At 46.1% G+C, this 17,883-nt stretch overlaps 1 protein-coding gene and 1 pseudogene across 3 annotated transcripts in view; both read left to right on the top strand.

The window, feature by feature from the left end:
• Positions 1 to 17,883, top strand: part of LOC114603441 (interferon-inducible GTPase 5-like) — a 65,598-nt gene that overhangs the window by 43,643 nt on the left and 4,072 nt on the right. Inside the window, exon 1 of one of the 3 annotated variants that reach the window (XM_077932568.1) lies at positions 16,633 to 16,695. The exons of the other annotated variants lie outside the window; for them this stretch is intronic. The gene's annotated coding sequence lies outside the window, so the exon portion shown is untranslated. Of the gene's footprint in view, positions 1 to 16,632; positions 16,696 to 17,883 lie in introns of those variants that run through there. 3 annotated transcript variants of the gene reach the window in all.
• LOC144328569 (interferon-inducible GTPase 5-like) lies at positions 10,971 to 13,220 on the top strand (annotated as a pseudogene).

The raw sequence follows: 17,883 nt of genomic DNA, 5'->3' as shown, positions 1-17,883 counted from the left end.
GAGGACAGGGCTCCATTGCCAGTGTTCTGAAGTCATTCAGTGGCTGATCCAGTTGGTTTCTGCCCATGGAATGGAGGGAGGGGCAGCGGCCATCTTGTCCTTTACCTCCAGCAACAAAACGTCTTGGGTTAACCCTGCCTCAGATAATAGATGTTGGGGACTGTGAATGTGGCGGAGACAGGGGGCCAGGAGGCTGACCCAGGAAAGGGAGCCACTGGTTTATGGGGCTGGGAGCCAGACCAGAAGGAGGAGGAGGAAGAAGAAGAAGAGTTAGGGCAGGATGAGGTGGAGGAAGAAGAAACTGTTCAGCCAAGGGATGGGCCAGTTGACTCCCTGCCTTCCCCTGCTCCGCCATCTCCTAGTACTGTAGCCTTATGAGGCTTTGCCCTCGGGTGGGAAAAATATTGCACCTGGGAAAGGGAAGTGGGAGTCAACTGACACTCAAGGAATAGTTTCGGAGAAAAGACTTTTATTTCTACCATCCATGAACTGGTAGAAGGAGCAAGTGTGATAAGTCACAAAAAGCATGCACGAAGTTCACAGTCATGTGCACAAGCATATGGACCCCTTTCCAGTTCCCTCCTCCTTTCTCCTCCCTCAGGAGTCCTCTGAGCATGAACAGAAAGATGTCTTGGGACTATTGGACTCTTCCCAGGAAAGGGGTTTCAGAGTGTTCAGATATGTTTCAATCTCTTGTTCTGGCATGGTTCCCGGACAGAAAGTAAGTTGCAATGTGGTTCTTTAGCAAGGCCAGAAGGCATCAGAAAGGCCTGAGAAACAATGGACTGTGTTCCCTACCTTTGTTGCAATCTTTTTAGTTACAGCAAGCGGAATGTTTCTGATGCTTAGCTAATGCCTTTTAGCTGCTGAGAAAAATGATTTTGAAAAGCTCTGAGAAGCTTTGAGCCTGCTTTGGTGTGGGGTGACTTCGGGCCTAGGTGAGGTCACCTGTCCTCACCTTCCTTCAGTACCAGGAAGGGCTTGAAGAGGAGTGAGCAGCAGCGGCTTCCGTGCAGAAGAAGTCGCCCTGTGGGAGCTGCTGTCGGTGTTTCTCTTGCCAATAAAGTGTCAACCACCAGCCATGCATCTTCCTGAGCTGCTGCAGTGGGCCATGACCATTATGTTCCAGTGTGTTTTAACCAAAAAAGCAAAACCACACATGCAAAACCCAAGCTCACAAAATCCCTCATAGCCCAAATAGTCTGTAGGCTCTACTATCCTCAGACTGAACGAAGAAGCGAGACTCATGTTTTAAGGAATGCCATAACAAAAAGTTCAAAGTGGTTGCAAGTCCTTAACTTTATTAATCTTAAACTTTTAACTATGTTTTAAAACAATTTCTAGCCCCTTTGATGCAGGCGACTCTCCCCGGCCACCTAACCCAGAATGTCTCCCTTTGAGAGATGACCCTCAAACCAAGGCAGAAAAGAGGAAAGAATTTGTGTCAGGAAAGCATTTTTGAAGTAAAAGGGGGAGAGGAGAGTGGGCAGTGTGACAGTTTTGCTTTGTTCAGGGGGGAAATGCATGCTCGAATTCTACGATTTCTCGATTTCCAACTGTTAACTTCTGCTGTCCAGCCTCCGTTTGTGCACTCTCAGCGCTTCCCCAGTCAGCTCAACAGCCCAGAAAGGATTTGCAGGCCAAAGAGAGTTTGAAACATTCCCTCCCCATCCCATGATTCTGATGATAATCCTTCTCCCCACAATACTGCTATTAAGAGGAAGGTGAGGGCAGGTATGGTCTCTGCATCCTTCTATAAGGGTACAGCCACAATAGCACAGAAAAAAGAAACATTAAACATGTTTGATTTCATATTGAGTTGAAGATATGTAATTGAATAAAGTTTGGCTTCAGCTGGTAGATCCCAAAGGGTTACATCTGGATATTGGGGGTACAAGTACCCCGTTGGTTCCCTAGTACCTTTTATCACATCGACCGCAGCTGCACCACCCTCATCGTCTGCCATATTTTGCAGGGCATTGACCAGGGATGATTTGCCGACACCTGAGTCCCCTACGATGGCGATATCAAGGGTACGTTTGCCAGATGGCTGATTCATTTGAGCTAATGTGTCTTGCTTGCTGCTCTTATAAGCCATGGCTGCTCTTCTGTGAGATAAGGTAAAGGTAAAGGTAAAGGTAAAGGTAAAGGTAAAGGTACCCCTGCCCGTTCGGGCCAGTCTTGCCAGACTCTAGGGTTGTGCGCTCATCTCACTCTATAGGCCGGGAGCCAGCGCTGTCCGCAGACACTTCCGGGTCACGTGGCCAGCGTGACAAGCTGCATCTGGCGAGCCAGCGCAGCACACGGAACGCCGTTTATAGGTAGCGGTCCCTATTTATCTACTTGCACCCGGAGGTGCTTTCGAACTGCTAGGTTGGCAGGCGCTGGGACCGAACAACGGGAGCGCACCCCGCCGCGGGGATTCGAACCGCCGACCATGCTATGGGCAAGTCCTAGGTGCTGAGGTTTTACCCACAGCGCCACCCGCGTCCCTTCTGTGAGATTTATCACACCTAAATAAGAACAGAAATATTGCAGCAGTTAATGCCTTCCACATCTAACTCCTCTTTTAAAACAGCTGCATCGGTTGCCAGTTCATTTCCAGGCCCAGTTCAAACTACTCACATTAGTGTTTAACTCCATTGGGCATTCAAAGGAAACCATGTTCTGGGTAAGCACTGGAACCCCAGGAATCTCTTACGAAACAGAAATTGGGGTGCAGGCAACAGTATAGTTATTACAACATCTTAAGTAAATAGCTTCATCAAATGCTCTTGAAATTCCTGTACAGCTTCATCTGCCTCTCAGATTTCTTGCATAAACCCCCTGAAATGGCTGCAATTCTTTGATGAGAAGCTTTCAAACTGCATAAATTGGACTTCCTGCCCTGGTGAGGGTTTCTCCTGGAGAGAGAAACTCTGATATACAGGGGTGCCTTGGTTCCCGAACAGCTTAGTTGTTGAACAAATCAGCTCCTAAACTCTGCAAACCCAGAAGTAAGTGTTCCGGCTTGCAAACTTTTTCAGATGCCGAACGTCCGACGTGGCTTCTGCTTGACTGTAAGAGGCTCCTGCAGCCAATCGGAAGCCACGCCTTGCTTTTTGAATGGTTTCGGGAGTCAAACACACACCCGGAATGGATTAAGTTCAAGAACCAAGGTTCCACTCACTGTATATTTGATTGTTGTCCTTTCAAGCAACCGTTCACTGCTGAATACATAGCAGGAATGGTTGAAATATGGGAAAGTGAGCAAAGAAAGAAACAGTCAGAATTAATTAGGTGGGGCTCCTTTTAGAGCTGAAAGGCAGAATAGAAATATTATTCCTTGATGGCTTCCTTGTCGACTTTTACATTGTTACATTGATAGGCTGCATAAAGTGGAAGGGCTTTAAAGCTGTGGGGGTTTGGGGCTTCTTAGAGGAAATAGTTTCTTTTCCAGAAAAGTTCTAACATTCTGCAGGGTGCAGAGCGACGTTAGAGCAAGAAGCTGGCTTTGCAGACCGGGCAGGCAGGCAGGACACCAAACTCCCCACAGAGTGTTCCTAGATGGACAGCAAAGCCTTTGTCTCATCCGCCATCCTCAACCTGAGAAGGAGATGATGCAAGGGATCATGGCGCTGCTACACTCCAGGGTTTCTACAGCCATATGCAGAGAGGCTCGCCTTCCATTCCCCCAGCTTGTCCTCCAGCTTCCTGCAGCCTGGGGAGCTGTTGCTCTTCCCCACCCCCTCCAGACCGGGCAGGCAGGAAGCAGCTGGATCTGCAAAGCCAGCTGTGAAGCGGCTGCCACAGGATCTTTTCCTATCCAGCCCACAAGTGCCAGTAGTGGCAATTTTAATCTGAACTTTTAGACACAGTGTATTGTGTTAAGAGTTCAGAAACTGTTTGCGCTAATAAAACTCCCAGTGGCAGAATTCGCCTTTTCCTATCCAGCCCACAGTGCCAGTAGTGGCAATTTTAATCTGAGTGTATTGTACACAGTGTGTACACAGTGTTTTGCGATAAGAGTTCAGAAACTGTTTCCACTAGTAAAACTCCCAGTGGCAGAATTCGCCTATCACTATGGGACTTTTGGACTCTGAGATATGATAGCCATCTTCAGATATCTCAAGGGCTGCCATATGGAGGGCAGTGCAAGCTTGCTTTCTCCTGCTACAGATGGTCAGACCTGGACAAACAGCTTCAAGCTACAAGGAAAGAGATTCTGACTAAACAAGAGGAAGAACTTTCTGAGAGCGAGAGCTCTTTGACAGTGGAACAGACTCCCTCTGGAGTATTAGTATTAATACAGTGGTACCTCGGGTTACATACGCTTCAGGTTACAGACGCTTCATGTTACAGACTCTGCTAATCCAGAAATATTACCTTGGATTAAGAACTTTGCTTCAGGATGAAAACAGAAATTGTGCAGCGGCAGTGCAGTGGCAGCAGGAAGCCCCATTAGCTGAAGTGGTGCTTCAGGTTAAGAACAGTTTCAGGTTAAGAACAGACCTCCAGAACAAATTAAGTTCTTAACCCGAGGTACCACTGTAATATAATTTTAAAAATGGGTGTGGAAGATGAATGCAGAAGAGGTCAATTCTAGATGAACAGGAATGGAAGCGATGAAAGAAATCTGTTGAGTCAGTGGTGCTTTTATTTATAAATTATGTAATTTGTTTAAAGTCTTTGTATCATATCATCATATTCCTCCTGAGTTTTGATGAAGTGTGAGCCTCACACTGCTAGCTTTTGCTCTCTGTCATGACCCAGCACAGTCCAAGAAATGATTTACAAGAAGGAGTCCCTATAGCGACCCCATTTAGCTTTTGTTTTCTCAGAAAGCACCTGTTTGAGCAGAGCTGTGTGCCGGGCAGGGGAGGGGGAGAGGACAACTTGTAAACAGCATGTAATTTCTGCTACAATATAATAAAAACCCAAAGCTACTTTCCCCTTTCAAGGTTATGCAGGATAAAAAGTTGCAAATAATCAGCAGCAGAGCATTTAGTAAGAAATACATGCCTGTACCAGTTTATTAGGCTTTTGTCAGAGATAATATCAAAGTACTTGGTGATTTTAAACTGCATGGGGGTTTTCAGTCTCTGTTTGGGGTCTCCCATCTGAAGTATGTATGTCATTTCAAGATCAAAACCGGTGATACACTGTCATGACTACTGATCTTCAGTAGACAGATATAGCCAGGCACAGCCTATCTGTGAGTTTATGGACATTGCCAGTTTATAGACATTGACAGTGAAATCTGACAGGTCTGAGCATGTGAACCAATATAACATGCCTTATGGTGCTTTTCCATTCTCAGAGGAGGGCGACCAAGATGGTCAAAGTTCTGGAAACTGTTGTAAATAAAAATGTACCCTTTTCCCTTAGGGGTATCCAAGAGGCCATATGGAGTCCTTACATAGGTTCCCTATTGGTAGGAGAGAATAACAGAGGCCAACCAGAGAATATTGAGAAGCAAAGCAGCTAGTAAGCTTGATCTTTATTGATCTGTTGCAACAGGGTGCTCCCCTCACTCGCAGGAAAGGCGGAGGACCCACAAAAATGTTGTGCAAGGGCTTATAAAGACTTTTGAAATTTCCATCCTCTACATCAAGACCACCCCCAGAAACATTATGCATACATCACAGAAGGGGTGTAACCTAAGACCACCCTCAGATACATCCCATCTACATCACAGAAATTTAAATGTTGTTTTTCTCTTGTCCTTGTTTATTTCCTGTCTGGCAGGTTACTTGATTGGATTTCCTTGGGAGCCTGGCCATTCTTTTGTAATGATAAGGCTCACACCCTTATTCAAACAGAGATTAAGACAGGATTTGTGAAGGAATAGACAATGGGGAGGCAGGCAGGAAGGACACCAAAATCTCCTCAGAGTGATTCTAGACTGACAGCAAAGCCTGTGTCTTATCTGACACCCTCAGGCATTATCCATTCAAGGGTTTCTACAGCCTCACACAGGGAGACTACCTTCCCTTCCCCCAGATGGTCCTCCAGCTTCCTGCAGCCTTGGGAGCTGGAGCTCTTTCCACACACATCCCCCAACACAGTTTCCTTGCAGACCAGGCAGGCAAGTAGCATCTGCATCTGCAAAGCCAACAGAGAAGTGTCTGCAGCGGGAATCTCTTGCCCCACACTCTGAGTGCCAGCAGTGGCAATTTTAATCTGAAATCTTTTGACACCCTGTACTGCAGTAAGAGTTCAGAAACGACGGACGCTAATAAAATTCCCTATGGCAGAATGCTGCTAACACTATGGGTCTTTCAGACTCTGAGATATGATCAAAAAATAAATAAACTGGTGCAATCATGTACTGCTCAGCAACAGAGCAATAAATCCTCTCTTGCTGATTACTTATTTACCCCGCTTAATCTTGGAAAGGTTTATTCAAATCTCTCTCTCTCTCTCTCTCTCTCTCTCTCTCTCTCTCTCCTTTGGGAGGGGAAGTGACCCATCAGACGCCCCCCCCATGAGAACGAGGATTTCAACGCATTCCGAAACGATTGCTTTCCATGTGGCCACGCTGGCGGGCCCACCCATCATTTTGGGCATGAGTTGGTTGGCCCTGCACGATCCGGTGGTCTCCTGGCATCAGCATAACCTGACGTTTGGATCGGCGCATTGCTTGGAGAACTGTTTGGGAGTAAAGGAGCCGTGAGTTGGTAGTGCCAGAGTGGCGGCTACGTGTGCGGGAGAGAAAGGCGGCATTCCTCCAGAATATATGGACTTGGCAGAGGTTTTCAGCGAAAGAGAGGCGGAAACGCTGCCGCCGCACAGGCCTTACAATTGTCAGATCAACTTGGTCCCGGGGGCCAAGTTACCGGCAGGAAAACTGTACTCTATGTCCGATCAGGAGATGGAGGACTTAAGAGCTTTTATAGACAAGAACTTAAGGAGAGGTTTCATTAGGGAGTCTAGGGCAGTAGGCGGAAGCCCCGTGTTCTTGTGGACAAAAAGGCCACACAAGAGAAACGTCTTATCGTAGACTTCTGGCAAATCAACGCCCAGACGCTCCCCATGGCCTTCCTGATGCCAAGGATTGATGATGTATTGGCGAGGGTGCGAAAGGGGAAAATTTTCACCAAACTGGATTTGAGAGGAGCCTACAATCTCATCAGGGAGCAAGAGGGGGACAAGTGGAAGACAACCATGTTCACACCACTAGGGGCATTCGAATATCTTGTTATGCCCTTCGGTTTACAGTGTGGCAGTCCCTGTTTCTAAGCCTTCATGCACCACATGTTGGGACCTTTGCTCTACAAAAACTGCGCTGCATTTTTGGATGACATACTTATTTACTCTCCAGATGAAGAACAGCACGTTAAGGACGAGCAGGAAGTTCTAGCTAGGCTCAAGGCTTGGCTACTGTAATTCGCTCTACGCGGGGCTGCCCTTGAAGCTGTCCCAGAAACTCCAGCGGGTACAGAATGCTGCAGCGAGGCTCCTCACGGGGTCTTTGCCATGGGAGCATATTCACCCAATGCTTTTCAAGCTGCACTGGCTCCCGGTGGAGTACAGGGTCAGATTTAAGGTGCTGCTTTTGACCTTTAAAGCCCTTCACGGCCTAGGACCCTCGTACCTACGGGACCGCCTCTCCTGGTATGCCCCACGGAGAGCCTCAAGGTCCATAAATAACAACACCCTAGTGGTCCCAGGCCCTAAGGAAGTTAGATTGGCTTCAACCAGAGCCAGGGCCTTTTCAACTCTGGCTCCGGCCTGGTGTAACACTCTGCCTCATGAGACCAGGGCCCTGCAGGATCTGATTTCTTTCTGCAGCGCCTGTAAGACAGAGTTGTTCTGCCTGGCCTTTGGCTTGGAGCCAATTTGATTCCCTCCCTCTCTTTCTTTTTTCTTTTCCTTCTCCTCCTGCAATGAGGCTACATTTTAATATTTTAATGTTCCATTATTTTAATGTTGTATTTTATTTTTGTTTTTAAGTTGTAATCATTCATCTTGTTTTTATTATTGCTTGTAAGCCGCTCTGAGCCCGGCCTTGGCTGGGGAGGGCGGGGTATAAATAAAATATTATTATTATTATTATTATTATTATAAGGAGCATCGCCTATGGGTGAAACTGGAGAACTGTCAGTTTCACACGAGAGAGGTCGAGCTCCTGGGCTATAGGTTGTTGGACAGGGGTCTGGCAATGGACCCGGAGAAGGTCAAGGTGGTGATGGAGTGGAAAAGCCCAAAAACGAGGAAGGATGTTCAGCGGTTCCTGGGCTTCAGTAACTTCTACCGGAAGTTCATCAAGAACTTTGCACGGCTGCCGACCCCCATAACGGATTGCCTCAGTGGCAAGAAGAAGTTTGTGTGGACGGAGGCAGCACAGAGGGACTTTGAGAGTCTAAAGAGGGTCTTCGCCTCCGAGGAACAACTGCTGCATGTCAACCCTGAACTACCACTGCGGGTGGAGACAGATGCGTCTAATCGAGCGATTGGAGCAGTTCTCATGCAGCAAGATGGGGAGGGGGAGTGGCGTCCGTGTGCTTTCTTTTCCCAGAAGCTCAATAAATCGGAAGTGAACTATAGTATCTATGGTAAGGAATTGCTTGCTATTGTGTCTGCGTTCAAGCAATGGCGACATTTTTTTATTGGAGCGAAGCATCAGATACAGGTGTGCACTGATCACAAGAATTTGGAGTACTGGCATACGGCGAGAGTGATGTGCCAGAGGCAAATACGCTGGGCACAGTTCTTTGCCAACTTTAACTTCAGGCTTCAGTACATACCGGGTGAGCAGAACATGAGGGCGGACGCTTTATCCCGTAAACCTGAATATTTGGCAGCGGAGGGACCACCGATAGCCTGGTTCATGTTCCCCGAGCAGAGGTGGGCTTGCGGGGCGACATTGGTGAAGGACGACGAACAGCTACGGTTGATGCAGGATGATACTTTTGGGCAAGGGAGAGGGGCTGAGGGAGGTTTCAAGGAAAAGGGGGGCTACTGTTTTATCGGGGGGGGGGCTTTGTATGTACCAGGGGAAGCTCTCCGGGCCCGAATCCTCCGACAACTTCATGGCAGCTCAACGGCAGGACACTTTGGGCAACACAAAACCATGTTGTTGGTCACCAGGGAATTTTGGTGGCCCAAGGTGCGGGGAGATGTGAAGGAATATGTGCGAGGGTGTGAGACCTGTCAGAGAGCCAAAGGGGAGAGGGCAGCTCCAGCAGGGTTATTAGAGCCTCTGCCAACACCAGGGAGGCCATGGGAGGTGGTATCAGTAGACTTCATCACTGACCTGCCCCGGTCCAGGGGGGAAACGGTGGTGGTGGTGGTGGTGGATCTACTCACCAAAATGTGCCATTTTGTGGCGTGTTCTCATGCGGTAACTGTGGAGGAGACAGCCAAATTGTTTGTGGAGCACGTGTTTAAGTTGCATGGGGTCCCTTCGAGGGTCATTTCGGATAGGGGGACACAATTTATCTCAAGGTTCTGGCACAAACTCATGAGTTTGTTGCAAGTTGAGGTGAGTTTCACCACTGCCAGACATCCCAAAAGCAATGGGCAGGCGGAAAGGGTCAGTGTAGTATTACAGCAGTACCTGCGTTGTTATGTGGGGGAGAGGCAGAACGATTGGGTGGACAAATTAGCGCTGGCGGAGTTTGCATGCAACAACTCCGAGAATGTGTCCACAGGGATGACTCCGTTTTTTGCTAATCACGGGTGCCATCCTAGGGCTTTCCCTGGGAGGGGGGAGGAGTCGTGGAGTGTGCCAGCTGCTGAACAGTTTGCGGAGGAAATGGAGGCAATTCAACAACAACTGAAGTTGAACTTGGAAAGGGCCAAGGAGGTATACAAGAGGCAAGCAGACAAGCATAGGAGGGAAGGGGAAACCCTTCGGGTGGGGGATAAGGTGTGGTTATCAATGCAAGGCTTGCCTTGGAAAGGGGGTTGTAAGAAACTCAAACCCAGGAGGGTGGGTCCCTTTGAAATCATACAGCAAGTCAACATGGTGGCCTTTAGGTTGAGGCTACCAGAGAGCATGAAAATTCATCCCGTGTTCCACCGGTCGCTATTGTCGGCTTACCAGCCGGGCAGAAGGGAAGGGGAGGTGCCACCGCCAGAAGTCGAGGAAAGGGAGCGGGGACACCAGATAGAGGAAATATTGGACTCGCGTTGGAAGGGTAATCAGCTGGAGTATCTTGTAGCTTGGGAGGGGGCTCCCAGTTCGGATAACACATGGGTACCATCAGATTGGGTCACGGAGGAGGGTTTAGTGGAGGACTTCCACGAGCTATTTCCCCATAAGCCACAACCCGCAGGGAGGTTCGCAGAGAGGGCGTTTGGGCCGACGGACGATGAAGAGGATTTTGAAGGGTCCTGGGATGTTTTTAATTCTAAAAAGGATTTTATGCTCTTTTCTCCTTTAGCTGTATTTCATTTATTTATTCATTATATTTATATAGCTTTCAGGACAAGATACTGTAATGTTGCTGATAATGGGTTGTCTTAAACTAACATTTACTCAGAGTAAATCTATTAAAATTAATGGACCTTAGGCATGGTTATTAATTTCACTGAGTCATCGCTGGATAAAAGTTAGTCGACAAGAATCCAATTTATTTATGAAATGTTATAGCAAAAAAAGAGGAAGCTTTAGTGTGTGTAAATGCTCCCTTTAGTCAAATCTCTAGAACAGGCATGGCCAAACTCGGCCCTCCAAATGTTTTGGAACTACAACTCCCATCATCCCAGACTAACAGGACTAGTGGTCAGGGATGATGGGAGTTGTAGTCCCAAAACAGCTGGAGGGCCAAGTTTGACCATGACTACTCTAGAGGAATGAACAATTTGAGTTCAAAAAAGTTCCACATCTCACATAAATATGTTTTAAGGGTTATGTGTGAACTCATGCACATATAGATTTCTGAGAGATTGAAATACTACCAACTGCTGCTCAAACAACCCACTGGTCTCAGAGACATGCCCTAAGTGAATAGATTTTACCACATAAACCATGGATTGTAAAGATGTCCATAAAAGTGTGTGGAAAGTTATAATCTAACTATTAGAGTTTTCTTCTCTTTCTCAGATAAACTGAGCCAAGAGAAATCCCTGTCATGGATCCTGCCGTAACAATAGAAACCTTAACAAAAGACCTTGCTGAAGTGAAGGCTGCTTTGGAGAAAAAAACATTAGAAGCTGTTTCAGCTGAAGCTAAAGATTAGTCAAATTTATTAAATAACATTGGAAATTGCCATCACAGGAAGATCTGGTGCCGGGAAATCATCTTTTGTCAATGCTCTGCGGGGAATGAAAGACCATGAAAAGGGTGCAGCTCTGACTGGACTGACAGAAACAACAATGATGCCACAAGAATATTCACACCCTGCATTCCCCAAAGTCAAAATTTGGGATCTACCAGGAATTGGAACAGATGATTTTAGTGCAAAGGAATACCTAAAGAAGGTCAATTTCAGCAAGTATGATCTTTTCATCATCGCTTCAGAACGCTTCACTGAGGATGACACCAAACTGGTTCTTGAGATCCGTAAAAATATGAAGAAATTCTACTATGTGCGCAGTGGATGTCGATACACATAACTACAGGCAGTCAAAAGGCATCGATAAGAAGGACACCCATGAGAAGATGCAGGCTGAGAAGGAAGCTCTTGACGTTATACGGAAAGATAGCTATAAGAAATTGAAGGAGTTAGGTGAGTCTTCTCCAAGGGTCTTTCTGATATCGAGGTGGGATTTGAGCAAGTATGATTTCCCCCTGCTTCAAGACACCATTGAAAAGGAACAGGATGAAATCAAGAGAGATGTTTTAATTATGTGTTTTCCAATTTTAACAAAAGATAGCATTAGAAAGAAAAAGGCTGCTATGGAGAGCCTGATATGGAAAACAGCCATTGCGAGTTGTAGTGTTGGGTTGATTCCTCTCCCATTCCTCTCACTTGGTTTTGACGTTGGCATTGTGGCTTTGACAATGAGCCATATCTGCAAAGTTTTTGGCTTGGATGAAGATTCCCTCAATATACTAGCAAATCGTGTGGGGGAACCTGTTGAAATCTGTTATTGAACAGAATTTGCCATGGATATCTTGAAGAGGTCAGCAATGTGGGGAGCAATCACAGTGGTAGAGCTGGTTCTGGATTTCATACCTGTGTTGGGGTCTCTCTATGGTGGGGGCAGTTCTTTTGCTACCACATACTACTTGCTGAAGAATTTCCTGGAAAACGCTGTGAAAGATGCAGAGAAAGTTCTGGCAAAGGCTGCTGAGCCCAAGAGACACAAGTAAACAGCCAATACAGCTACCTGGGAAGAGACATCCAGGTACAACATGCATATTCTCATCTTTCTACCACAGCATCAACCTATTGCTCCCTTTATTACTCTTCAGCTCAGCACTCGTAGGGTTGCCATATTTCAAAAAGTGAAAATCCTGACACAAAAGTTTTTGAGCTTTTCGTGGGGCAGGGGGGCCAAAGTTGATGAGCTTTTTTTGGCAAAATCTCCAAAAAACAAAAGATGTTTTTGGGCTATTTTTAGGGAAATTCACCAAAAAAAACCCAACACTTCTGACATGGGTTGCCACGGTTTTCCATATGTTTTCACATACAGTTTTACCAATTCTTGAAAATTCTGCCTGGATGCTACTTCCGATGGATTAATCCCAGACATATGGAAGTCCTGTTGTAACAATGCTTAATAGCCTGCCAGGGTGATTTTTGGCCAGTAAAGAGGTTCGTTATCTCCTACCTGTCAATGTTAAAGTGATGGATGTATCCAAGGCAAATTTTAAAAAAGATGGCAACGATCAAACCGTGGCCTCCTCTACTTCTCCTCCTCCGACATGCAGCAAATTTGCAGCAACAAAACATAAAGAATGGAGAAAAGAAGAGAAGAGAAATGGCTTCAGAGAGTTCTATTGCTGATATGCTTAAGTAAATTGTGATGCAGAATTAATGTCTGAAGGATAAATTAACAAAGGTGAATCTTAAAATTACAGCCCTGGATCAAAAAGTTACTGATCTTAATGAGGAGATATCAAAATCAGAAGCAAGTCAAATTAAACAAGATCTAACATAGATATCGTCTTGGGTGGGATCCTGCGAGACACACTTTTCAATGCAAAAATATACTATATAGTTTTGTAGCCTTTAGTATATTTTGTGGTTATTTTGTTATTGGTGCTTTAAAAAATGTTTTAATGTATTCTCTCCCTCTTTGATTGCTATTCTTTCCTTTTCCCTTATTTACTTAATCTCAATAAAATAATAAATATTAAATTTTAAGAAATGTTTTTTTCTGACTCCTCCCTACTGCAATTATTTCCCCAACTGTTCTAATTTTTGTTTTAAAAAACCATTTAATCCATGCATGGGAAAGCTATAGGCAACAGTCCAAATTTAGGTGTCCTAACCTGAACGACAAGCCTGTTTTCTCTCAGCCTCCTTGTTGTAATGATTAATCTTTTCTTTTCTTCACCAGCTGGGTAGGTGGGTAGGGGAAGCCTGAGCCTTTGGGGAGGGTTTCTCCTCGGGAAGTAAGCATACACATACCCACAAATTTCCTTGTATTTTAGGATGCTATGAAACAGAGAAAGACTGGTTCATCTTCAACATAGTTGGAGGAGAGGGAGTTTTGTGTGTCCTCTTGCCACAGATAACTCCAGATAGGTGTTTCTTATTCTTTCTTTGCTTTGTTTTTGAGGGATATGTGCTTTTTATTTTTATTTTTTTCATTTCTTGGTTTTTGAGAAAACCCCCAAATTTTGTTTGTAGAAATACTCTAATGCGTTTAGAAAGTGGCAATGAACTTGAAGATGAGCCAGAAATCATTCTTCATTTTGCCCCAACATCAACTTAATTCATCTTCAGTTTACCCAGCAAGTATGGGAACTACTTCCACGTGTACTTCAGATATTTTTCAAACTAATTCAGTGCACATTGAACTTGTTCATTCCAAGCACTAGCCAATTGTTTTTGAGATTGTTATAGTCCATATGTGATTTTAGCATCTGCTGAGATAAAAATCCAAGTTTTTCCAGCTGTCGGAGGGGGCTACACTGACAGCTACTAGCAGCTACACTAAGAGATGGCTATGCATCAAGCTGGGAGTCAGCAACACCAGCTCTTATTTGTAGAATGAGTTTATCCCTCCTCAGAATGCAACTTTTCTGTAAAGCCTTACAGCCTTAAAGCCTTGGAGGTTGAAATGTTCCCCCACTGGCTGCCAACACAAATAAACAAACAAAGTAATATAGTTTTTATTGACAAATAGCAAAACACATTCAAACTCACTAGGTGTGACCAAGTATCTGTGCATTAATTACTCTGTACTCTCTCTGCTTATATCTGTGTTTTGGGTTCCAGACAACTCTAACCAAATAAAGCTCTGTGTCCCCATTCATTATAATCAGGAAGCAAATAATCCCCTTTTGGCCAAAGTAGGTGAAATTTGCAGGCATAGGAGACCCTACAAATTGGATTGAGCCTACCTAAATCCAGGGGATCTTTGTGGAGGAAGTTAAGTGGGTTTACTTTCCTCCATGCCTATATGATATTTTCATGGGTGGGTCTGAGCACAAGCTTCTCAGACTCTGCCCAACACCATCTGATTTACAACACTGCTTTGGCTTTCTGAACAGCTGAGAGCAAACTGCAAGGGACTTACGTTCCATGTTGAAGCTTCTGTGGCGCTGAGATTGGAACTTCATGGGGAGAATTACGTCAATTGAGAAAGAGACTTGGGACAATATGGCAGCAGGGGCTCTAGAGCTAAGTGTTGCTAGAAAAATTTCAGTTTATTTAAGAACATGTTTCAATTGGGCTGTGCATCAGATCCAGCCCAATCCAATTAGTGAACTGGATTGGGCCAATTTGTATCAACATAGGATTGGGTCAGATTATGTTGAGGCAATCCTAGATCACACCAGATCAGGCCAGCCAACCCATCTCACTCACTATTTCATCTTTAAAAACAATTTATATACTTGTAATCACAACATATGAACCTACCCAGACCATGAGATCATCTTCCGAGACCTTCCTTCGTGTGCCTCCTCCTCAAGAGATTTGGAGTGTGGCAACACGAGAACAGGCCTTCTCTGCAGTGGGTGCCAGGCAAAAACATTCCTTTTCAACCAGGTTTTTGGCTGGTCCGATTTACATCCTATGCCCTTTTAAAATGTGTTTTTTTGGGGGGGGTATTGTTCTGTTGTTTTATTTTTATTTGGTATCTTGCGAGACCCCCGGGTATAGGGCGGTATATAAATTCAATCAACAACAACAATGCCAAACACCTTCCAAAATGACTCAGAACAACAACAACAATGACAGGAATTTTATTATTTGTACCCTGCCCATCTGACTGGGTTGCGCCAACCAGCCTGGGCACCTTCCAACATATATGAAACAGCCCCTAGGAGTTGGCTGCCATGCAAGGGAGTCTCTCAAACGTGAATCTCCTGGAGTGGTGAAAGAAGGCAGCTCAAGTATACAGCCGGACAAGAGGGAAGGAAACATGGTGTCTACCTCAGTAATGAGCTCACGGAAACAAGCTCTGGAATTTGGGGTTGCCCTGCTGAGAGCAGAGTTTGATGCATTCGTAAAAGCAAGCAATGCAAAACAGTGGGAGAGAGCTAATGTCTCTGCAGTGGCCTCTTGCTGAATAGGAGGAGCTGCTCGTATCCCCCCTCCCCTAGGGAGAAATGCTGGGGGGGCACACTGGGGGTCTCATGGGGTTTACACTTGCCCAGCATGCTTCAGAGCAGGCCCCTCCCCCTGTGACAGCCTCTGATAACCACTTTAACCACAGAGTTAGGAGTCTACATGTGTTTCCTCTCCAAATATCATATTTGAGCCCCCCCCCCCAAAAAAGTTGATGGGCTTTGCGATTGCCCTTGTAGCAGGAACACGACTCCTGCCGGGCTTGGGGATGGAGAGGGAGCCAAGCAGCAGAGGTAACAGGACTGTGTGCCAACGTAAAATATGGGGGGAGGCAGATAAGCCTTGTTTCACCTCATAGATCACAAGATGTGGCGCACGCACCCCATTTGAGTGACAATGCCAATCACCTTGTGGGGAGCAGCCCCCCTCCAATATTTCAATATTTCCATATCTCGGCCCCTGGGAGCCGGCTCCTAGAACTGTGCGCAAGTCATTCTCATGCTCCCCAGCTCCTCTCCCTCTTTCACCCATCGCAGCTCAGCTCTGCATTCAAAAAATGGTGCCCAGGCACTTCTGATTAAAGAGGCTGCTGAATCACTTTCTGAGTCACAGAATCATAGAATTTCAGATCTGGAAGGGACCCCAAGGGTCATCTAGATCAACCCCCTGAAGTCAGGGCCATGTGGGGCTTAAGTGCAGAAAACGCGGGAGCTGCTGAGACGGGCACAGAGGCAACTACGGCAGAGGTAAAGGATTAACCATCTCGGATGCTTCAAGTTTCACGAGTGAGCCTTTGGGACCTTCCCAGGAAAGGCAGCTGCACCGCTGTCAATCAGGCTGCTTGGAGCTCCCTCTAGCGGGGAATAAGGCTCTGGGTATGCGTTGCAATCTCGTCCTCGCTCGTACTTTCGCTTTCTTCTTTCCTTTTTTTAGTGCGACGATCGGGCGGGAGAGGGAATAAAAGCGAGAGAGAGAAAGAGAGTTGTACGGAGAAAAGCCTAGGAGATCAGGAAGCAAAGTCTCCGAAGTGGGAACTGAGCTTTACTGCAAAAAATCCGGGCTGGCAGCAGGTAAGGAGGTGAGCAGTTCTCCTGGGGCTCTGATGATTTCCGTGTCTTTTTTTCCTTTTCTTTTTCTGAGCGTGTCTGCGTTAAAGGAGACTCTGAGCTCATTGCTAGGCGGGGGAGGGCAGAGTCGTTTATTTTTACTCATATGAATAATGATGTCGGAGAAGGCTGCCCTTCTTCCCCGCTGGGAATAAATAACATGCAATCACCAGGGAGCAAGCCGAGCTGTGCTACTCTAAGAGTTGTAAGTAACTGCTCTGAAATCAACGCGGGTCTCCCTTTCGAGCGGTGACGCGTGTTCATTCGACATCCCCCTCTGCAGCTGCTACGAGGCTGCCCTCCTGCTCCTCTCGCCTCCTGCCTCTTTCCCTTTTGGGGGTTTGGCAGAGTGGAGGGGAAAACTCTTTGGAAGCAGGCAGAGCCCTAGCTAGGTGATCTGGCGCCCCTGGCAGAACCGTCCGGATTGCGCCCCCTAGCCACGGACAAATTAGCTCTCCTTTCCGTCTCTCCTCCAACCCCTTCCTCCCATTCAATTCCTCACGCACTTCCCCTTGTAATGAATTATTTCACAGAAAATCCAGTATTAAATTTATTATTTCTTGATAAAAGGTTTCAGGAAAGAAAATGACATTTTGATTTGACTTGACAGTTTTTTAAAAACGTAATTCAGTTGTAAAACAATACACAGACATACAAACCGTATCATACTGATTTGTTCCACAATGATAACTTTCTGGTCTCAGAGCGCTCTCTCTCTCTCTCTCTCTCTCTCTCTCTCTCTCTCTCTCTCACACACACACACACACACACACACACAGAGAGAGAGAGAGAGAGAGAGAGAGAGAGAGAGAGAGAGAGAGAGCTCACAACCCACCTCCCTTTCCTCTCTCAGCAACACCAACACAAAATCTCAGCAGCCCTCCAGGTGACGTCTTCGGAGGGGAGAGAGAGAAGGGAGGAAAAAAGGGAGGAATAAAGGTTTGCTGAGGGGTCGAGAGGCAAGGAGGAATTTGTGTCTGGTCCTTCCACAGGTTGGGGAGAAGGAGCGGGGAGAAGAGAAACCATTCTTTTGGAAATCTGAGGAGAGAAACCATTTCCTTGGAAAGCTGATACAGTGGTACCTTGGTTTGCCACCGTTTTGGATTACAACCACGTCAAACCCGGAAGTGCGTGTCCCTTTTTTTTAATTACAACCAATT

Source organism: Podarcis muralis, chromosome 7 (genome assembly GCF_964188315.1).
Source record: "Podarcis muralis chromosome 7, rPodMur119.hap1.1, whole genome shotgun sequence".
NCBI lineage: Eukaryota > Metazoa > Chordata > Lepidosauria > Squamata > Lacertidae > Podarcis > Podarcis muralis.
Note: the sequence above shows the minus strand (reverse complement) of the source record. Positions and strands in the feature narration are given on the sequence as shown.